Source organism: Symphodus melops (genome assembly GCF_947650265.1).
Source record: "Symphodus melops genome assembly, chromosome: 19".
Lineage (NCBI taxonomy): Eukaryota > Metazoa > Chordata > Actinopteri > Labriformes > Labridae > Symphodus > Symphodus melops.
The window spans coordinates 13,436,045-13,448,436 of NC_136709.1; the positions used below are offsets into that span (position 1 = coordinate 13,436,045).

Consider the following 12,392-nt stretch of genomic DNA (forward strand, 5'->3'; position numbering starts at 1 on the left):
CAAAGTTTCTTGAATTTCCCTCAGGATCAATAAAGTATCTATCTATCTATCTATCTATCTATCTATCTATCTATCTATCTATCTATCTATCTATCTATCTATCTATCTATCTATCTATCTATCTGAGTTACCGTTCAACAATGGTCAAAGCGTTATACGTATTGTGTTCAGTTGTCACTTTGTAATGTATGAGTGTGAAAGTAATTTGTTGTTGCTCAAGAGGAAAACATGTATAAGGGATTTTGCTAATCTGTTAAATAGCATCTCGAAATCAGAAGAAGAAAACCACAAGGATGAATGAATGAATTCAACTGCGGTGAATTCAAAGTAAAGTGGAAGACGTAATATTTCAGCCACACACAAATGAAACCGTCGTCACTGGGAAGAGTGACTCTATTAAAGAACCATTGGTATGTCCAAGGCTTTATTAAACAATAAACATTTCCAGCGCCAGATTTATGTAACATCCGCTGAATGATGACACTGAATCAAAGGCAAATTTAACTAACCACGAATCTAACCTGGCTGTAAAATCCCTCTGTTTCAAACAGAGCCTGCTTGGGGTTGATGACTGTGCACTCCCGTTAGCCGCATGACTCTGATCAGCTGATTAAGCCCCCCGACCCCCTGCAGAGACATTGTTCTCCAATTAATACCATCAGCTCACAAGACCAGACCTCAAATTCCACTCCTTATTTAAAAAAAAAAAAAAAAAAAAAAAATACTTTATCTACAGTGACAATATTCTCCCTCTTTAACTCGCTCTCTGTCTCCCCCCCCCTTCACAAGGCGGTTGGTCTTTAATGTATTTCAGAGAACATCTGCTAACTATCACTGAACCTCGTGGGATTTCCATTTAGCCCAGTTAATTACTCTATCAAGCCAGGTTCATTATCATATTCCTCCTCTTAAAAAATGCAACCGACACTGTGCCACTGTGTGCGTGTGTGTGTGTGTGTGTGTGTGTGCATAGGTGTACCCAGCCTTGCTCACTCACTGCTGTAAGTGCATGTGCGTGGCTCTGTCTTAAACACATTGCTAATTGCAAGTGGTTCAGCTATAATACACGTGTTAATGAAGCGGATCAGTCTATAGGAGCCGGCCCGAGAAGTCGCGTAGGGAATGTGTTAGTTTGCGTCTCTGGGGAGGACAGTGATCGCGTATTAATCTTGATGAACAACAGCCCTGTGACTTCTGCTTGTCTCTATCGTTCCCCACAGAGGTTAGTCCAGGTGACTGATGGTAGCGCCTCGCCGTCTCAGAGGAGTAGTATGTGAAGGGGTTCATTTGAAACTCAGACACCCACTGTTTGAAAAATGTGACACTTGATCTTAAAAATTGTTGTTGGCTTGCTGATTTCATCCATTCATTTTCTAAATGATTCATGTGCCAGGAATGGGCATACACCATGTTCTCCAAAAGCTTTCACTCAAAAAAAAAATGTTTTTCAACTAAGTACAAAGCCAGCCGGGTGTGTACTTTAATCAAGACATTATTCACCCAGAAGGTCAAACTTCTCCTTCAAGGATCAGCAGACAATCATACACAAAAACACAAATATTAACACATCAACAAAAATTGTCTTTCCCCATTATGAATACAGAGGATTTTAAAAAGGACGCCCTTTATAATGAGTTTACTGTCATATCATTTGTGAAGTTCTTTCAAGTGATTGACTATTGTGTTCTTCTTCTAGAGGTCACTGGATTGGAAGCATCGCCAGCTGTTTAGCTACAAAACCATTAAAAAAAAAAAAAACATTCAGAGATCCATCTTCCAAAATGTGTTGGAGCTGGAGGCTTGGCATGATCCGTCTCTGGCTCAAAGACTTGTCTTAAGATATAGCTGACCTCAATCAAATCATGGTGAAATGCATCTATTAGTGTCTTGACAAAAATGTTTTTTGCCTCGTCTGTTTTTATAGTAAAGTCCTAAGTGACGCTAGACAGGAGCAAGGGGTTAGCTAATGCTAATGCTAACGCTGAATTATAAGGTGCTTCTTTGATCCTCAGAAGCAGTGATAGTAATTAAGATGCTAATAACAGCTACATTTACTTGATGAATTATTAACTACCTACTTCTTGGAGTGTCTTTAAGTAGAAAAAGGTGTTCGTCATATCAGCATGGAGGTCACCAGTCGATCAGCAGTACAGGTGGCCATGCTTCAAAGCTGTGATGGCTCTCAACTGCTGGGTCAGGACCCAAAGCGTATGCTGCATCATTACCTGCTATCGTCCTGAATCAAATCTTCTAAACGATATTTCAAATAAAATCCACATGCAGGCTGCGATACGTTCTTTAACACTGTCTATAGATACCACAAAACACATAAAGGGAAAAAAAAGGCATTGAAATGGATTTTAGTCTAGTGATACAATCAAGAAAAGCGAAGTCAGCGTAATGAAGGGATGAGAACTTCAGATATCATTCAGCTGGCTCGTTCTACAGCTCACACCAGACATCTACCGAGGACAGACTCGTTGTGGTGTGTTGTTCTGGGGGCTGCATCGATGTTCTCCTTTTGCTCTACGCCTATGTGACCGATTTTTTTTTTTTTAAACGGATTCTCTGAATTCTGGGAAGGCTCTGTATTTAATATGAATGATATTAACTATCAATCAACCCTCTCTGATGATTGCCTTTCCATCCTGATTGTGAAATCAGCGCCGCACTGAGAAGCTCTACATACAGATTGGCTTCCTGTATATGGGGGTCTATATGGCGGTGGGTGATCACCAAGAGCAGAGAAGGGAAATCTACCCTTTGATGAGATTAGCTGAGTGCTGTACTTGAAATAACCTTTCATGCGCTGCCATTATTGTATTAATCTATTCTAAAACAATTTGGTTGAATTAATTAGGCCCTACATATTTCAGCAATGCTCACAGGCTGCCTGGAAACAGATGGCTCTGAGGGCGAGCCACTCTCCGACGAATGTGCACGGCTGAGGAGCGAACGCACGAGAGAAGAGGAACAAGAGTGATGAGGGCGATGGGAGAAGAGGAGGAAAATGGTGGTGTGAAGGGAAAGGAAGAATGGAAGTCAGAACAAGATGTGTCATCAACACCTCTGTTTTGTGTACCTGACAGACTGAGGAGAGAAAATGAGTCAAATATTGAGCGACGACAGAAAGTTGGGGTCCTAATGCCTGTCAGTTCTCCTACAGCTGACAGGAGATTGGTAGCTTAACAACAGTTGGGCGAAGAAGGCTATTATCTCAATCCTACAGTGTTCTGGATGGGTTCAACCTTGAACAGCTTGTAGATGATGAGCCTATCCATATGGTGTTTAAATCGCTCAGCGTTTCCTAAGCCATTAACCTTCAGGACACCTTGCACTCGTCCTCTGCTTTGACTGACAGCTCTGTGTCGACTTCTATAAATCATCTGCCGTGTCGAGTAATATTTCAAACATGTAGAATGCAGTAAAACCACCAATTTATCAGAGCTTTCAAAACTTTTTTTTATTTGCAAAGGAAAAGAAGACAGATCGGATCTTTAAGTGCCCTTGCAGTGCATTCGCTATAGACTAGGTCTGTATGAGAAGTGTTCAGAAATTATTTTGAGTCCATGTTACTTGAATCATCAAGGGTTCTTCACAGATATCTGAACCACAGACTGGAAACCAGTTAAAGGAACAATTGTTCCTGGTATTTGTAGTTCTTTCCCTGGCTGACATGAACTCTTAAAGAAGTGCAGCTAAGTGGTGGGGACAGTCAGAATATTTTACACACTGCGGCATGGAGATTTAAGAGCAGAGTGCTGAGGTGCCGAGGCGTTTACAAGCCGCCGCCGCCACATCATGAAAGACGAGTTAATGGGAGGCCGAGGAGAGGTGGATCATAATGCACTATGTGGCCCGAGTCCAGCTGAGTCTGGACTTTTTTTTTTTTAACACAGGATTGTCAACCTTGCAGGTGAGGATGCCATCAGAGAGGAACAACAACAAAAGAGGAGAAAGTGAGAGCAAAGGGGGGGGGAGTTATGAGAGGGCGGAGGGACAGTGAGAAAGATGATACAGACATGTGGGGTTAGCTAATGTTGCCACTGAGTGTTTAGCTCAATCCAAGTCCACATCAGCTCTTATTTCAGGGCTTGAGTAATGGACATGAAACCTCTGGCACTGCCTCCTGGGCCAGGGAGATTAAAGTTTCCTAACTCCTGACTTGGCAGGAAAGGGAGCAAATAATACCTTTTACCTGAAAGGTGTGTGTGTGAGAGGGGGGGGGGGGGGGAGTGAGAGTGATGTCACAGGAAGAGCTCAGATGTACAGAAAACAAAACACAAAAGGGTGTGCCGGTGTCAATCTCTTGATTTTGATCTTTCTTCGACACGGATTTGGACTGATGTACGACAAGTTACAATCTCACCCTCGCTGCCCTCTCCTCTTCCATCGCAGGCTTGCGGCCCACGCCGGCGTCTCTTCTCCGCCTGCATCACTACCGTTTATACTAACACGGACATCTCCAGTCACCCAGAGTGATCCCCAGTGCCTGCTTTTATTACCTTGTTGACACCAGCTGCTAGTTTTAAGCACTTTTAAATGCTGAGTCTGAGTGGGGCTCAAATCGCAGAATTAATGCCGTTATTCCTGCCCAGCTTTCTTTTTGGCAGTGCTTTTAAGCCCCAGACTTAACAACAAGCCTGGGTTTTATGCATTCAGACAGCTGGTGGGAATAAGGCATTTGCCAGTGGTATAAAACGCTGTGTGTGTGTGTGTGTGTGTGTGCGTGTGCGTGTGCGTGTGGTTGTAAATGTGGTCGGCGTGTGCCTTCGTGTGTGGGAGGGCATCTGAATATTAAAAAACTGTCTTTTAAAAAGTTGCTTGTCCCTGGTCCAAATATTAAAATTGCACATTTGTCACATTGGTCAGCTTTTGTAAACAAGGATTTATCCCTCATGCTCAGTATTTGGCATTAATAAAGGTGATTAAAATGCGGTGGAAATGTGACATACTGGAAACCAAATGTTACAGATTCTTCCTTCCTCATCACCAGTTTGACACTCAACTTCCACTCTCCGCGCGCTGGCACGCTTCATTACTACGACGCCCGTGTGAAGTCACTCGCCTCCTCCCGCACACACACAAACACACACACACACACACAAATGAAAGTGCGCATTCCTGTGTGCCCCCGCCCCCCCAATCCAAACGCACACACTTTCCCTCACTTCACACACACAAACTAAGCAATGCTATCTAGCAGCTGTAGCTCTCCTTATGCGCAGAGAGTGTTGATCCCAGTTCTTCTCTCACACACAGCGAACATATGTCAGTCAGAAACAAGGCGCTCTCTGTATTCCTTCTTCGAAAATAAAAAGTTTGCGTCTCTTTTCGTGCAGCACTTCTAAAGTCACCTCAGACTTAAGTAGAAAGACCCTGAGTGATACTTGGAGGTGACCTTGTTGTTTGTGTGTGTGTGTGCGTGCGCGCGTGTGTTCAAATGTGTAAGCTTGCATGTGCATGCGATTACAAAGGGAGGATCTAAGAAGCCTTAGGTAAAACAAATACAGACTCTGATAGATGCCAGCAGCACCTGCCTGATTTACATTTCCTAATTGCAAATGAATTACCAAAGAAACATTTCACCAGCGTCGACAGGCAACACAACACAGAGTTCCGGGTTCTACCTGAAGGAGAAAGTGTGTGTTTTTTTGTTTGTTTTGTTTTTCCCGCAGAAATATTTATAGGAGGCTTAGAAAAGTTGCACCATAAGCCGGCAGTGCGCTGAAGTCTGTTTAAAAGTATGTGGGAATGCATATGTATGTCTACATACATAAGTACCTGTAGAGTTTATGCACAAGCTTTGATGGACAAGCAGTCTATCTGCAAAACGGTGACATTCTATTCTATCTTATACAAGGTATGCATGTCCCGGGGAAAGCATGCAGTGCAAAGGCACCGCCTTGAGAAGTAGTCCTCAGAGTCCAAAACTGGTCAGACGGGTTCGGCCGACTTCCATGCAATCGCACACCCTGGCTTGAGGACAACAACCGCAAACAGCACCTGCACTGATGATGTCACGCTCTTCAGGATATCTCGTACCCACCTGTCATACTGGCACCTTCTTCTAAAACCTTTGTCTTCTTCACCCTCCCCTGACCTCTCTGTAACGGAACACTTCCTCTTCCCAATATTCGCCACATTACACTTCTTGACAGAAGAGTTACACTTCTTCTGTCACGCTTATCTTTGAATGGAGGAGGCAGAAGGGGTTTATGACGTTTGTCATTCTGTTGAAGAAAGAGCAGCAAATGACAGCGACGGTGAGAGAGAGAGGGGGGAGCGAGGAATGCAGGTCAAAAGGTTCAGGTGACACAGGTGGATGAGGCTATTTGTTTGTGTATGCACATGCACAGTAGCTACTGTACATGAGTGTGTGTTTGTGCGTAGGGAGGGATCAAAGCACAACTTAACCTGCGTTTACTCCTTTATCTGAACCGCTCTTATTTCTGTGATTAGAGGTGCGTTACGGTAGTGAGCCCGTCGTCTTTGATTTGGGAGCAGGGTGCTGTCGCCGTCGAGCACAATGACACCACATACTATAATGCTTACACACACACACACACATACACACATGCGCAGACACACACACACACACACACACACAACCAAAGCAGCGGGAAACAAGAGAGGAGCAGCTGCGAGTTGCACTCATCAGTTCAGATTGAGGGAGACGCAGGCAGGCTGGTAAACAGACACAGATGTACAGAGCTGAGCAGAACAGAGAGTGGGAGAAAGAGGAAGGTCACCCTTTCACAATGGGAAGGTAGCGACAAAGTCAACAACACTCTGCATGACTAAAGCCACTGTTAAAAAAAAAAAAAAAATCTGAAAAAGCCAACACAAGCTGGTCAAAGTGGGAACAAATGCTATTACATTGGAGGGTGCAAGTTTGTTTTTTTTCTCAAATTTAAATTTCGAATTTCACAGGAAATCATTCAAACTATCCAATTAGTCTTCTTCTACAAATTGTACTTTTTCTGCAACATTGACCCCAGCTCGACTCCGCGGGACGCTTCAACATGTCAACTTATCATCAGCCCACAAAGTAACCAGCGCCTAACGAGCAAAAAAAACCAAACGATCTTCATTCACAAAGAGAGAACCTGCCAAGGCCTTCTCGTGTAACACACACACAAGCAAACACACACACACACACACACACACGCACAGCTTTGTCAGCAACTGTTGCCTCCCCAGAGGGTGACACCCCACCTGGGAGCTCAATCCTGTCAATGCTCCCTATCTCAGTTTCTCTTTCAGGAGAGTGTGGTCTCTCTTGTTACAGTCATTCCCAGAGTCCCCCCCCCCCCCTCCCCTCCTGCCCGGGGGGGGTCATCGTTTACCCCTCAGTCACAGATACTTGAGAGGTGAGCAGAAAGGTGGCATAATGGGTCTTTAACGTGATGAGGTCAAGCACACTTTGTGAAGGAAAAAAAAAAAGTCCTCATAGGGATTAGGAGAGGAGAACCAACATGTAACCTACCTGTCATCCCCTTTATTCTGTCATAGAGAGAAAGTCTTCATTTGGACACCTGAAAGAAATGAAACATCAATAGTTCATATTGGAGACGTTATTAACTTTGCTTTTTTGTGTATTAATATAACACAAATGTACCTTCAGTGCAGGACAGACAGCGTGTTCATGGCCTGAAGGATTGTTTGTTGAGCAGCTGGTTGGTCCCACTTTGAGAAGATCTCCTGTGTCAGAATAAAGAACAGTATGTTAGAGAATTATTATGCGTATCTGAACTGTAATTCAAACCCCTTTTTTTTTTTCTTTTTTTTTTGATTCTTCCTCTCACTCCCCGTAGTCTCCCATCGGACTAAACATGAGAAGAAAACACATTCATGTGTTTTCATAGAAAACAAGATGCTCTGGAGGGAACTCTATGAACTTCTTTCCCCTTCGTGTTTCTCCAAATGGTTTTTTTTCTCCATCCAACTATGTGGTGTTCTTTCATGTAACTTGATAGTAAAACATTAAAAAAAAAAAAAAAAATGTCCAAAGTATGTGTCAGACTTTAAACCCTTTTCTGAATGTACTTTATGTTTGCATTTAAAGCTTTAACTCTTGCCTGTTTGTTTGCACTTTTTCCAGTTCTTCAAAAAACAAACGAGACGTTATCATGAGCCACCAGCGAAAACAAAAACTTACAAACTGTTACAAAAGACTTCCAGCGAGGCCTTAATGACCTTAGCCTGCAGGCTGCACTAATGTCTAACCAGTCTGAGGTAAACATTTACCTGCAGAACTGATCACACATGAATGACTGATCACCACCTGGAGCGAAGCCATTCTCCAGTTCCTGACTTAACATGCTAATAAGTTGTCCAGGTGTGCCGGTGTGCGAGCAGCGCACACACACAAGACGGGATGTTTGTAGCCCGCAGGAGGTAGAAGTGAAAGACCACCAACTGAACAACGGACCAGGTGGTGAAATCAAAGAGAAGACAAGTCGGTCCAGCAACTGTTATCCTCGAACAGCCAAACAAAAACTTCAGGGGGTTGAATCTGTATTCCGTGCAGCTGCTGGGAGAAACATCTGAGGCTCGGAGAGACAAACATATTGCCACCGAGCAGCGACACTATAACAGTTTGTTATGTTTCACTTTTATTGAATATATTCCAATAGATTCCAACCTGCAATCCTACAGTTTTTTAATCTCCAGATCGATTTGTTTTTGGAATGGATTCAGCTCCTGGTTAAAACCCAAAAGAATGATGAACTTTAAAAAATAAAATAAAATGTTGACCCAAAAATGACTCAGCAGTTTTGTCTTCAGCCCCTGCTTAATGTCAAGTGCCCCACCAAAGAGCACTGGAGAAAAAGAAAAAAAAAAGTGTATTTTTAACGCCCAAAATCTTGTCAGGGTGTTTACCTGTTGAAATGTTTGTGTCCGACTCTTTTGGAGAAGAGGAGACCTCTGAGTGAAGATCGAGTCCTTTAGTAAGGTCCTTTATCTGCTTTTTGTAAAGTGTCTCGAGATAACACCTGTTATGAATTGACGCTATACAAATAAAGATTGATTGATTGATTGATCGAATCCCCAGAGGAAAAAAAAAAATTGGGGAAAATAGAAACAAACACTGGTTTTCAGACAAGGTTGATCAAGTTTACAGGCCGCCATGTTGTTACTAATGCATTGCCCTGTGTTCAAAGCCACTGCCAAAGAAAAAGTGAAGATTCATTGAAATGCTGGTTGACTAATGGTTTTCTTGCCCGCATGATCAGAATCATCACTTTGAGTAGGAGAGCCGTACTCTTTGCTGTGTTAGCGATATACAGATACGTGGAGACTCTGAAACTGATCACTTTGCTCTCGTGAAACGCTTCCATTCGTTCAGCTTGTCAAGTGTGAACAGGTTTACACAAGCAGGCTGAAACTTGACCTTCTTTTACTCCCACTTTCACCTTGAGAGCGAAACAAGCGAAGAGACTGTGACGCAGCCCGCGACATACTCTCATTTAGCCGCTCCGCTGTTGTGGGATGTCATGGCTATTAATTCTATCTGAGCTTCATTAATCCACATTTTGCCATCAGGGCCCCTTGTCCTTTATCATCATTTCAGCCTTTGCCAGCGTGGCCTCTGGTGGCCAAATACAACCAGGGTCACAATGTGTTCCCTCAGTACTCTGGGAGCATATTCACGCATACACATACATACAAAACAAAGATAGTAAAAACAGGCCATCCATCTCAATCACACTGTAATGGACCCATGTCAGTCCAATCCTCTTGCTGGGGTGGAAACAGAAGTTTAAACTTACATTTGACTGCTGTATAGGTTATATTTCAGACAAACGTCGCAACCGTTGCTCAGCTGTGACATCTGATTGGTAGAGAAAACGAAGGTCAATCAACAGCGACCGGAGTGGGAGGTCGGACTGGAAACCTCTTTAGAAACTGTCGGGAAAATGAAACCACCACTGGCAATTGAGCGGCGTTGAAAGAAAGTGACGACTATCAAGACTGTCTTTGCGCGGCTCAGTCCAGGTGGGCAATCAGTTGGAAAGCGCTTATTGTTCCAGTAGATCTGAGCTGTTTGCCGTTATCTGAATACCAAATGGTTCCAATTTGCTGCGTGAGGAGAAGGGGGGGGGGTATTGCCTTGACGGGGGCTATCACACAATAGAAATTGGAGAGGGTAATCTGATGGAAATCTCTCAATGTTCCTCTCCCTGCTCACTAAAGGTTAGCCTGCTTAACAGCCTGTGTGCTGGCTGGTTGCTTGTTATTCATTCATTCAGAGGCAGACAGACAGAAACACGAGGGAAGAGGAGGAACGTTTTTTCTTTTTCTGCTATAAAAAAGGGGAAAAAGGAGAATTTGTTGCTTTGCCTTTTTTTTTTTTCATAAGATCTGATGTTATACAGATTTTACATTTTTCAAGTACATCAGCTGACCTTTGACCTCTTGATACGCTAACCAGAGATGTTGAGAGAGACGTTGGGAATGACGTGCAGGAAAGGAACCGAAGGTCGAAGGTCGAAAACCAGGATGCCCACTTGGAAGACGACGGCCTCCAAATGTGGAGCGTGCCACAGAACCGCGAGGCTTTCCAACACTCGGACACATTGTGTTTCCGGACTGATCTTACAGCATTACACCGGTGTGGTGCCATTACTAAAAGTTTGCACTCTTGGACCCGTTTTCAAAACCATCCGTTTTCAGGCACCCAACTCGCTGTCATTGTGTGAACCAAAAAATTTTGCCTTTGTTTTTTGGAATATGATCGGCTGAGATGTCACCTAAAAAACCCTGGTAGCCCATCCTGATAAGAACATCCAGTATAAGAACAACTCAAACACAATCCCCTCTCTCTAGTGCAGAAAGCAATGCAAAGTGTGCATCACAGGACTGTAAGCACATAGAAGAACCCATCGCAGAGCACAGCCAAAAGCCCTTAGCATTGTGACGGAGCAGATGTTAAGAGTAATGACAGTGGAGATTACCCAATAATTGTAGCAGTCTAAATCATTTCAGGGGGGGGGGGGGGGGGGAGAGAAGGAAGGGGGAGAGAGGGGAGAAGAGGACGAGGGATGGAACAAAAGGGGGATGAAGCCGAGGACACTTGATTGTTTTGGATGTAAATGCAGAAGGGGACAGTTTTGCATGCTTTTTCGAAATGTTTATAGGCAGACAGCTCATCTGTAGTTGTATAAAAGAGGGTGGGAGCTTCCAGAAATGAATCCCTGCCACGGGTTTTTTTTTTTTTTTGTGATGATGGCGGTGGAGGGGGATAATGGCGATTATGACAATGTGGCTGCTAGTGTTATTGTCTGTGTTTGGGAGCTAATCGCTGCGATGCAAGCTGCCGCCTGAGGCCAAGGATAGAGGGGGGGGGGGGGGCCTCAATCTAAGAGTGCAATGACACATTTCTCCCTCACATCCGGTAACAGACATCGTCCTCCCCCGACCTCCGGCGTCAGGCCCTCCGCAGCATCGAGAATCCTCCAACCCACAGTTCACCAAACACTGCCAGGGTCAATAGATCAGGGGCCCTGACACCTGCTCCAATAACTAGAGTCCTGTGTATTCGTGTCGAAGTGTGTCCCTCTCGCTTTCTTTGTTGTCGCCTCGATTGTGTAATAAACTTTATTCAGTTAACCGTGAATTATTGTTAATTGAACTGAAAAGTAATTTTCTTAATTGAAACCGAGGGGGGAGGGGCCGACCAGATTAACGACGTAAAGGAGCCTCTCGCTCGCCCTTCTCTCCCACTCCTCCGACATCTTGAGACTTTTTATCTCGTCTCATTTTCTCCCCCCCCCCCCCCCCCCCCCATTACAGTTCCCATCAGAATGTTTCCACCCCGGCAAATGCAGTAAAAACAAACAAAAAAACTGTAATCTACTTATCCTCTCAGCCCCTCTCCTTTCAAAAAAAAAAAGTGACAAAGTTGTTATGCTGGAACATTTCTGAAGAGCAGTACTGCCTGTCTCCAGCTCTAAAATAGTTGTTTGCCAAAAGACTGAAGCTTTATTCACAAGTATACTCACAGGCAGAGTTGGGCATGTCCGCTGTCCTATTGTAACACCTTACTTTGCACAATATGCAATCATAGACCTTTAGCGCTAATGCTGTGATGCCAAATTGGTCTGAATAACCATCACTGGAATCTATTTCCTATTCATAATTCCCCCCCCTTTTTTTTTTTAGGTTTGAAGAATAATTATGAAAGGCTTTGTTAAAAGAAACTATTAGCAAATGCCTCCCGAAAGTTTCATTTTCAAAGAATTTTTTACCCGTAATGTAACTGCTTTATTCTCATGTCATCATTTTCATTCGATATGCTTTTCACTTCTGATCTCTGATTCACTGATTGTTCAACTACACCACAGTAAATCACTTCATCCAGAATGCTCCCTGTTGGCATTATTTAC

General features: G+C 43.7%; 1 long non-coding RNA gene across 1 annotated transcript in view; it reads right to left on the reverse strand.

Annotated features, from left to right (window-relative positions):
* Nucleotides 1-7,489: 7,489 nt before the first annotated feature.
* Nucleotides 7,490-12,392, reverse strand: part of LOC306840567 — a 47,099-nt gene continuing 42,196 nt past the window's right edge. Inside the window, exons 3-4 of the long non-coding RNA XR_013781348.1 lie at nt 7,622-7,704; nt 7,490-7,538 (exon numbers count right to left, since the gene is read on the reverse strand). This is a non-coding gene — a long non-coding RNA (uncharacterized lncRNA). The remainder of the gene's footprint in view (nt 7,539-7,621; nt 7,705-12,392) is intronic.